This window comes from Trichechus manatus, unplaced genomic scaffold (assembly GCF_000243295.1).
Source record: "Trichechus manatus latirostris isolate Lorelei unplaced genomic scaffold, TriManLat1.0 scaffold00108, whole genome shotgun sequence".
NCBI lineage: Eukaryota > Metazoa > Chordata > Mammalia > Sirenia > Trichechidae > Trichechus > Trichechus manatus.
Window position 1 is genome coordinate 3,837,566 of NW_004444044.1, and position 10,180 is coordinate 3,847,745.

Consider the following 10,180-nt stretch of genomic DNA (forward strand, 5'->3'; position numbering starts at 1 on the left):
GACAATGGTTAACAATCTCACAACACATCAACAATATCCTTACTCTATTTTGTGTTCCCTATCATCAGCTTCCTACTCCCCTTCTGCCTTCTGGGCCTTATCACTGGACTCCTGTACCTCTTTACTCTCATGGTTTTACTGGGCTAAGACAGCCAGACTTTTTATGTGCCTCCTGATGGAAGAGTACATTACCACCTATGAAGAAGTCTTGCAAAAAGAAAACAGAACCTGATCAAACCTTTAGATCCAGTTACCAATTTGCAGTAAATACAGAGAACAGAAGAATGTGTAAGAGAACATGCTAAGCGACACCACGTGGATTCAATCAGCAAAATCCAAACTATGAGGAAGCTATGTAAGACTTGATTTCTTCAACAAATGAATTGCAAGGAAAAAATAGAACTGAAAGAAAAACCTAGAGATTAAAAGAGGCATAAGATACATATGAACCAATTGCAATGTGTGGACCTTATTTGGATCCTGATTCAAACAAGCAGTCTGAAAAACAACAATAAATGTTTATGTCATTTATGATACAACTGGAAATTTGAACACTGATTGGATATTTGATAACATTAAGGATTTATTGTTAACTGTGGTAATGATGTGGTTGTGTTTTTTTCTTAAAAGATCCTTTATCTTTTAGAAATACGTACTGAAATGATTTAAAGATGAAATAATTATGTCAGATTTGCTTTAAAATAACATGGGAGAGGGAAATGGGCAGAAGGGTAGATGAAACAAGATTGGCCATGAGTAGTTAACTGTTGAAGCCAGCTGATGAGTACACGGGTAGGGAGGCAGTCACAGTACTGTACTGTCTACTTTTGTTTAGTTTTTAAATCTTCCATGATAAAAAGACAAACAAACAAAAATGGATCTCCTTTTGAAAAGACCTAGAAAAAGTGCTAAAATTGATGGGGCTTTAAGAAGAGCTGATATGGAAGATGATGTTTTGGACTAGAGGGTTCTTTCCTTGCCCTCACATTAGGGAGCTTATTTTGTTGTTGTTGTAAAGATAACATAGCATTTGCCAATTCAAGATTTTTCATGTGTACAATCTAGTGACAATAATTACATTAATCATCTTGTGCAACCCTCACCAATATCTGTTTAGACAGCTTTTTCTGCCTATATAGAAGGATATTCTTTTACCTATACAACTAAAAGCACATGCTATCAATGCTGGAGCAAAGAAATGCTGAGTTCAAACCCTGTGACTTAATCTGGACATTAGTATTTCTGGAGCAGCTGTTCTCTTCTGATTGAATAATGTTATCTGACTCTGGAAGAATAGATTCCTGAACAACAAATACGAGAAAAGCTATACCTGGGCAATAAATCCTTAGTAACCTGTTGAAATGCATTTTGTTGTGTAGGGTGTTTTGATTGCATAATATTTAAATTGTGTGCTAGTTATTTCCTCTAATTGGTTCAGTTATGTAAGATTGTTGTTATAGCTACCATTTATAGAATATTTCTGATGGGATAGTCACTGTGCTAAACTTTTCATATATTTCATGTTTATTTCATTTTCTCTTTACACTGCCCCATGAGGTTGATATTAGGTATTACAGTAAGTCCCTGGGTTACAAACGTCCAATTTAAGGACAACTCGTACTTACCCTTTAATATTACCTAAATTTGTCCTTACTTTGAAACGATTGAACCAACCCCTACTCAAAACAAATTCTTCATCTCAATCATCTTCGCTTGCTGCACGTGCAGCTTTTAAATCATTGAAAAGGCTTCGAGCCTTTCTTACACTAAAACCAAAAAACCAAACCCATTGCCTTTGAGTCGATTCCCACTTCTTGAACTAAAGTAAGGCTAAATAAGAACTGTATGCACCTGTTCTGACTTACCCACAAATTCTTAAAGACACACTCAGAAACAGATCTTGTTCCTAACCCACGGACTGCCTCTATTTTCCCACATTTTATAGATTAGGAACTGATGCTGAGAGGTTAAGTAACTTGCTAAAGATCATTCAGCTAGTAAGTACAATCTGAATTCAGCAAAATCCATTTTCCCCTCCAGGATGGCCTAAATTAGATTGAATATATTCTAAGTTAATTATGGCATGCTACACAATCCCACTTAACATAGCTAGTAATTCAACCTGACTCTTATCAATGCTCTGTAGGTTTTAATTCTATGTCATATGTACAGTCAAGAACATATTCATTTGACATCATAGAAAAGTGTAGAAGCATGAAAGGTTGGTTTATGAAGGTTGGCATCTCTCAGTGCATTCATTTATCACTAAAACCCATAAAGCTTCTTAGAGGAAGTCAGCACAACTTGACCAAGGCAAAGTCATAGAAGCTTCCTAGACACATCCAAACACCTTGAAGGACTGAGTTAATGGGGCTGAGGGCTGGGGACCGTGGTCTCAGGGGACATCTAGGTCAACTGGCGTAACATAGTTCATAAAGAAAATGTTCTACATCCTACTTTGGTGAGTAGGTTCTGGGGTCTTAAAAGCTTGTGAGCGGCCTTCTAAGACACACCCATTGGTTCTATCCTGTCTGGAGCAAAAGAGAATGAAGAAAACCAAAGACACAAGGAAAATATTACTTCAAAGGTCTAATGGACAACATGAACCACAGCTTCTACCAGCCTGAACCCAGAAGAACTAGATGGTACCCAGCTACCACCACCAATGTCTCTGACAAGAATCCCAATGAAGGGCCCCAGACAGAGTGGGAGAAAAATGTAGAACAAACTTCAAATTCACAAAAAAAAGACCAGACTTACTAGTCTGACAGAGTCTAGAAGAACCCTCAGACTATGGTCCCTGGACCCCTGCTAACTCAGAAATGAAGCCATTCCCAAAGTCCACCTTTCAGCCAAAGATTAGACAGACCTATAAAACAAGTGATAACACACGTGAGGAACATATTTCTTAGTTCAATCAAATATATGAGATCAAATGGACAACACCTCCCAAAAGCAAAAACCAGAAGGCAGAAAGGGACAAGAAAACGAGAAATGGACGTGGGGAGCCCCGGGTGGAAAGGGAAAAGGGGAGAGTGCTGAAAGATTGTGGGGATTGCAACCAATGTCACAAAACAATTTGTGTATAAATTTTTTAAAGAGAAGCTAATTTGCACTATAACCTTTCACCTAAAGCATAAGAAAATTTTAAAAAATAGTAAAGCTTCTATGGCCATCCAAGATGCATCAATTGGTCCCAGCCCACCTGGAGTAAGGGAGAATGAAAAAAGCCAAAGACACAAGGAAAATATTAGCCCAAGAGACAGAAAGGGCAACATAAACCAGAGACGCCATCAGCCTGAGACCAGAAGAACTAGATGGTGCCCGGCTACCACCAATGACCTCCCTGACAGAGAACACAGCGGAGAGTCCCTGACAGAGCAAGAGAAAAGTGGGATGCAGAACTCAAATTCTAGTAAAAAGACTAGACTTAATGGTTTGACTGAGACTGGAGGGACCCCGGAAGACATGGCCCTGGACTCTCCGTTAGCCTAGAGCTGAAACCATTCCCGAGGCCAACTCTTCAAAGATTAGACTGGACTGTGGGACATAAAGTGATACTCGTGAGGAGTATGCTTCCTAGCTCAAGTAGATACATAAGAGTAAATGGCCAGCTCCTGTCTGGAGGTGAGAGGAGAAGGCAGAGAGGGTCAGGAGCTAGTTGAATGGACATGGGAAATCCAGGGTGGAAAGAAAGAGTTGCTGTCACAGTATGGGGAGAGCAACTAGGGTCACATAGCAATGTGTGTATAAATTTTTGTATGAGAAACTGACTTGAGTTGTAAACTTTCACTTAAAGCACAATAAAATAATAATAAAGGTTCTTATTTAATATTTAAATTGGAAGAATGACTCTTCTGTTGACCCAAACCTTAACCCAGTCTCCTTCCCTTCAAGCTGGTTATTCTTTTGAAATTGAGATTATGCAATAGAATGTCTAGATTTTAGGGAATGGCAAGGCTCAAATAATTCATTCACTCAACAAATATTTATTGAATGTTTACTGTAGGCCTCTATGAGCAAAAAATAAACACAGAGGCCATTATGAATCATATAGGTCTTTAGGGAAGACAGACAATCAGATAAATAAAAGTAGAATTGTAAGTGGTATAAGTGTCATGAAGTAAAGGTCTGTGCTGTTATGTGAGTGTATTATTAAGGGGATCTGACCTATTTTGGAGTGTTAGAGAATAATTCGACCCTGTGTATTCAAAAGTGAATAAAAACCAGTTGCTGTTAAGTGGACTCCTACTCATGACAACCCCATGAAGTATCAAAGTAGAACTGTGCTCCACAGGGTGTACAATGGCTGATTTTTTGGAAGTAGATCGCTAGTCTTTTCTTCCCAGGTGCTTCTGGGTGGACTTGAACCTCCAACCTTTGGTTAGCGGCCAAGCACGTTAAACATTTGCTCCACTCAGGGACTCGGAAATCAATGTGTTGTGTTGTTGTTGTTAGTTGCCATCTAGTCAGCTCCAACTTATGGTGACCTCATGTATAACAGAACAAAACATTGCCTGGTCCACGCCATTTTCATGATCATTGATATGTTTTCCTTGCATTTTAATTCTTGTTACATTTATATACAGCATTTTTTTAATAGACTTCTATTACCTCACTCATCATTGCCAACCCACTTTGGGTATTTTGTAGCACCAAAATATAGAAATTGATTTTTTTCTTTTGAGAAGCCAATCTTTTAGAAATTTTCGGAAGGTGCTACTTAAAGTATAATGTGGAAGATCTTAGTCCATAGGACAAAAGTTATAAAAGATTTCTTGCATGGACCTGTGCTTGCTCAATAACTGTTGGATTGAATTTCTTGATCTGTCAAGTTTACCCCTGCCCATGAGTAGTTGTTTTTCCCATTAAACTTAAACCAGGTAGCCACTTTTCCAGTAATCTGCATAGAGAGAAGGAGTGAGGGTTCTTTTTAAGTCTATTCAAAGCTGTTTTTCCCAAATGATAGGACATTGCCAAGGTTGGAAAGCCTAAAATTAACTCTGCCAGCTGTGTTTTGCTTTGCTGCACATAGCACATGGGCTCAGGGGGCTCAATCTGCTAGGCTAGCTTGCTGCTTCAATCTGCTGTGCTCTTAAAAGTTTGTTTGCCTGTAGTGCGTATTGTGCACAAGAGGTGGTAACTAAGCAGCTTAAAAGTATACCGGAACTAAACAAATAAGTCTCTCCTTCAATCTCAGAAAAGCCTAGCAACAATGTGGGGGAGATGGAGAAATCACTGCTGGTTTGTCAGATGAACGGCTTAACTTTTAACCTTGCTGAAGTTTCCCAGGGAGCAGGCTGCTGATGTGCTGTCAGGGATTAAGAGGTGATAATGTAGTTTTCAAGGAGTCTATGTTTCTTGCCCTTCCACCTCCACAAGGTCCTTTAGTGTGGAGGACCGTATATAGACACAGAGAGTATCCCAACTGGGTACAATTTAAAAATATCCCAGGAATCAGCAGCTGTTACTTTCACCCACAGAACTTCACAGTTGTCTTAATTAAACAGTGCCCGTTCTCAAGAGCTACAGCCCCTAGGCACTTAGGCTGCTTCTCCCTACTGCACTCCCTTCCAATGAGTGAGATAGAGCAGGCTGGATGCATGAAATGGATCAATTTTGAGCAGTGTAGGGCTTGCATCAATGTAATTAACAAAATGTGGAAGTCAAATCTTTAAATATCTGATCTTGAATCCCTGCCCGTACAGCTACTGGGCTGCAGGCACCCCCAGGAACATTAGGTAGTCCCTAGTGTTGGCCATTTGTTCTCTCTTGCCCGTGACCATTACCACACCCTCTTCTTGGCATCTCTTCTAATATTTTTCATAGTTGTCATAGTCACAACTATAACAACCTAAGCAAACCACAATCCTCTTATAGCTAGAGACGTGAGATACTGCTTTACATGACATACTTCCCCTGCCCTGCAGCAACAGGAATTTGGTCCCAGATAGCCAAACTATTTGTTTTTCCTCAGGAGAAATATTCCAATCCTCCACCCCCCAAAACACCATTGTTCTTGAGATCTCCATGGTATCAGAGTAACCAGGAAGCATCCACAGAAGACTAAGGTAATCAATCCCAGCTTGAAATTTGACCAGCTATTTCCAAATCCCTTGTTTATAAGCCGTATTCTGTGTTTCCACACTAATCATTTCTTTTTTAGTACAGAATCAAAGGACTCAGCAAAACAAAACCATAGTGAGCAGGAAGATTTCCTACTCAAAACAGGGCTTTTAAAAGAAGTTATCTTGTAAAGCACTCCTATTTATCTAAGACCTTCCTGGAGCCTTGCAGGATAAAGGACCATTTGCAAGATTTAGTCAATGGGTCGATCAGTAACATTTATTGAAGATCTACCATAAACCAGGCACCATGCAAAGGGTGAGGATACAAGAGAATTAGACAACGTCCATCACCACCCTCAAGGGTTTCACTGTCTAATGGTAGAGACTGGTGTATAAACAAATAATTACAGCACAAGATGATTCCTCTTTTAACAAGAATATATGCAAAGGGCTACAGGAGTCTAACTGGTGAAAGAATATAACTTAATTTGAGAAGGGAGATGAATATCAGGAAGAGTTTTACCAAAGAAGTAACATATAAGCAGAGTCTTAAAAGGTAAGTAGACTTTCTCCAGGTGAGGAAGAAGGTGATGGAGGAGTAAAAGGCAAAGAGAGGGCATTGCAGAAAGAGGATGCAACACGTGTAAAGCCCAGAGGCATGAAAAAAAGACATGTATAGGCAAAGGAAATGTTGACTGCTATCAGCCATTTATACTTTAGTATTCAATAAATTTTTATTGAGCACCAACTATATGCCAGTTACTTATCTAAGCACCACGGATATAAACCAATGCTGTCAGTCAAGTTGATTCAGACTCATATAGTAGGGTACAATACAAAGTCCATGATCTCAAGAAGCTTACATTCTAGTAGGAAGAAGATAATTCTGAATTTAAGTCAATGTATTAACTCTCTAGTTGTATTTGCATTTTAATTATTCCAAATTACGGCATGAAAGTCTCAAGCGTTGTTAATGTCTAAATAAATAATAATAATAATAATAATAGTAAAGTATCAGGAATCAAGTAGAAAAGAAATTTTGAAATCACAGCATAAAGACAAAAGACTTTCTGACATCTAAGTAGAAAATAGTTCCATTGCTCATCTGAACTCGAACAGAATCACAAATCCAATCCTATTGGAGGTACTCTGAAAATTTAAAATACAATGTTTAGCCATAAACTCAGTGACTGTATGGCCAAATAGAGCAAGTATGTGTGTTTTTGTGTGTATACATGTGTGTAAGGAAATTAAAATGGAACCATTACTCTGTTGTTAGGAACAAAGCTTCCCCTTTGTCCCCTGCCTCCTCCTTCCCTCTGGCAGCCCCCAGGAACTTGGGTCATCTATCAGAGTCTCTGTCACAAGGCCTTCATGCTTGTAATCTCCATAAATCTAGCCTGGATCATCAACAACCCTCGCCAGACTACAAAGCATGGCTCAAACGGCAGGTTCCTCCCAGGAGGCCTATGTGGTTACTCTGGATAAGACTGAAAGCCACTTTTTGTTCCCTGTGATACCCAGGGGCCAACTGTAGCTGCCTTACCTGCCATGGCCCATACAGAGCTTGAATCATCACGGAAGCATGTGCAAATCTAAGCCAGTACTGGAAAGAGACCATAGAATCTTCAGGATATGAGAGAAACTAATAATTATTTTCTGCTATGTAATTTTCTGCCAGTAATCTTACAAGACTACATCTCACTTAATCCTCATGACAACCCTATGAAGCAGATTCTGTTGTTTCACTTCTATGGATGAGGAAATTAAATCAAATCTACTACAGCCCCAATAGGAAGTAGTGGATCCAGAATTTGAACCCAGATCTATCAAATTCAGGAAAAATTAAACCATCCCAGGGCTTTATGTTATTTAAGAGTTGGGATTTTAAGTTAGTTAGCATTATAATATTAAATAATTAGGAAAGTTATTCCTTTTTATATTTATTTCAGTTCTTCTGATTATATCAAGAAGAAAGTCTTGGTTTTCTGGTACTAGGTCTTTAAAACCAAACCTGTTGCTGTCAAGTGATTCTGATTCTTGGCAACTCCATGTGTTACAGAGTAGAACTGCTCCCTAGGGTTTTCTTGGCTATAATCGTTATGAAAGCATATTGCCAGGCCTTTCTTCCATGGTGCTGGATGAGTTTGAACCACTAGCCTTTAGGTTAGTAGTCCAGTACAAACCATTTGCACCACTCAGGGACCTAGTATGCCTTCAGCACCTCTCTAATACTTAGTGACCCACAGAGCACAGACTTTAGACCTAGAGACTTCAGCAGGCAACAATATCTATCTAGAACTTAATAACATCTTGCTCTTATTGTATCTATTTTTATGTTTCTCTTCCACATTAGACCTGAGATACTGGTTTCCATTTATAGCAGTGATATAAAGAATAGCCTATTTGTTAAGCTCAGAGACCTAGTGGTGCAGTGGTTAAGAGTTCAGCTGCTAACCAAAAGGTTAGCAGTTCAAATCCACCAGCCACTCCTTGGAAACCCTATGGGGCAGTTCTACTCTGTCCTAAAGGGTCCCTATGAGTCCGAACTGACTCAATGGCAGTGGGTTTTTATTTGTTAAGCTCAAGAGCTCTAGCATCATACTACCCAAATTCAGCTACTTACTAGATGTTTGACCTTGAACAAGTTAATTAATTCTGTTTCCTCATTTGTGTTGTTGTTGGTAGTTGCCATGTGTCAAGTCAGCACTGACTCATCAGTGAGTATAACAAAACAAAAAGTTGCCCAACCTGCACCACATAAGGCTGATGTGTGGATTCAATGAGATATTGCATATCATGCTCTTAGAACAATATTTATAATATACTGTTGCTCAATAAAACCTGTTGCCATCGAGTCTATTTTGACTCATAGCGACCCTCTGGTAAGAGTAGAACTGCCCATAGGGTTTCCAAGGAGTGGCTGGTGGATTTGAACAGTTGATTAACCACTGCGCCACCAGGACGCCTGTTGCTCAATAAGTATTAGCTATTACGAAGTTTAAAAGAAACTGGGTTTATTTAAATCAAGATTTCTCAGTTTTTGCACTGCTGGCATTTTGGGCTGGATAATTCATTGTTGTGGGGGGGTGGGGGGAGGTGCAGTTCTGTGCATTGTAGGATGTTTAGCAGTATCCCTGGCCTGTATCCACTAGATGCCAGTACCTCCCCTTCCCCAGTTATGACAAACAAAAATGTTTCCAGACATTGCCAAATGTCTCCTGGGGGACAAAATTACCGCTGTTAAAAACCACTGATTTAAAGGAAAATATTAGGTAAAAATCATACTCAGTTATGACAACATCTAAAGGTGTTTGGGGAAAAGCTGAGGTTTGGTAAACTCAGCTCTGAGTCCCTCTTATTTGAAAAATAATTCTAAAATTTATAAATTTCTATTTTTATTTGCAAGTTTATGAATATGCTCAAGTTTCCTGTCAAAGCTAACAGTATTCTGTGCTTGCTTCGGCAGCAGATATACTAAAATTGGAAAGATACGGAGAAGACTAGCATGGTCCCTGTGCAAGGATGATGTGTACATTTGTGAAGCACTCCATGTTTTTACATCTACTGGTCCCATTCCAACTGGAGCAAAGGAGAATGAAGAAGACCAAAGACACAAGGGAAAGATTAGCCCAAAGGACTAATGGATCACAACTGCCACAACCTCCACCAGACTGAGCTCAGAACAACTAGATGGTACCCGGCTACCACCAATGACTGCTCTGACAGGGATTACAATAGAGGGTCTCAGGCAGAGTGGGAGAAAAATGTAAAAAATTCAAATTCACACACACACACAAAAACACCAGGCTTGCTGGTCTGAGAAAGACTGGAGAAATTCTGAAAGTAAGGCCCCTGGACACCTTTTAACTAAGTACTGACGTTACTCCTAAGGTTTACCCTTCAGCCAAAGATTAAACAGGTCTATAGGGTCTATAGAATCACTGTACCAAAAAGAATTGGTCGACATTCAACCATTTTGGGAGATAGCGTATGATCAGGAACCGATGGTACTGCAGGAAGAAGTCCAAGCTGCACTGAAGGCATTGGCAAAAAACAAGGCTCCAGGAATTGATGGAACACCAATTGAGATGTTTCAACAAATGGATGCA

At 39.5% G+C, this 10,180-nt stretch overlaps 1 non-coding gene across 1 annotated transcript; it reads left to right on the forward strand.

Annotated features, from left to right (window-relative positions):
• The first annotated feature begins 9,525 nt into the window (after positions 1-9,525).
• On the forward strand, positions 9,526-9,628 carry LOC111821825 (U6 spliceosomal RNA). Its single transcript, XR_002825159.1, has one exon. It is a non-coding gene; the product is annotated as a U6 spliceosomal RNA (small nuclear RNA).
• Positions 9,629-10,180: the final 552 nt, after the last annotated feature.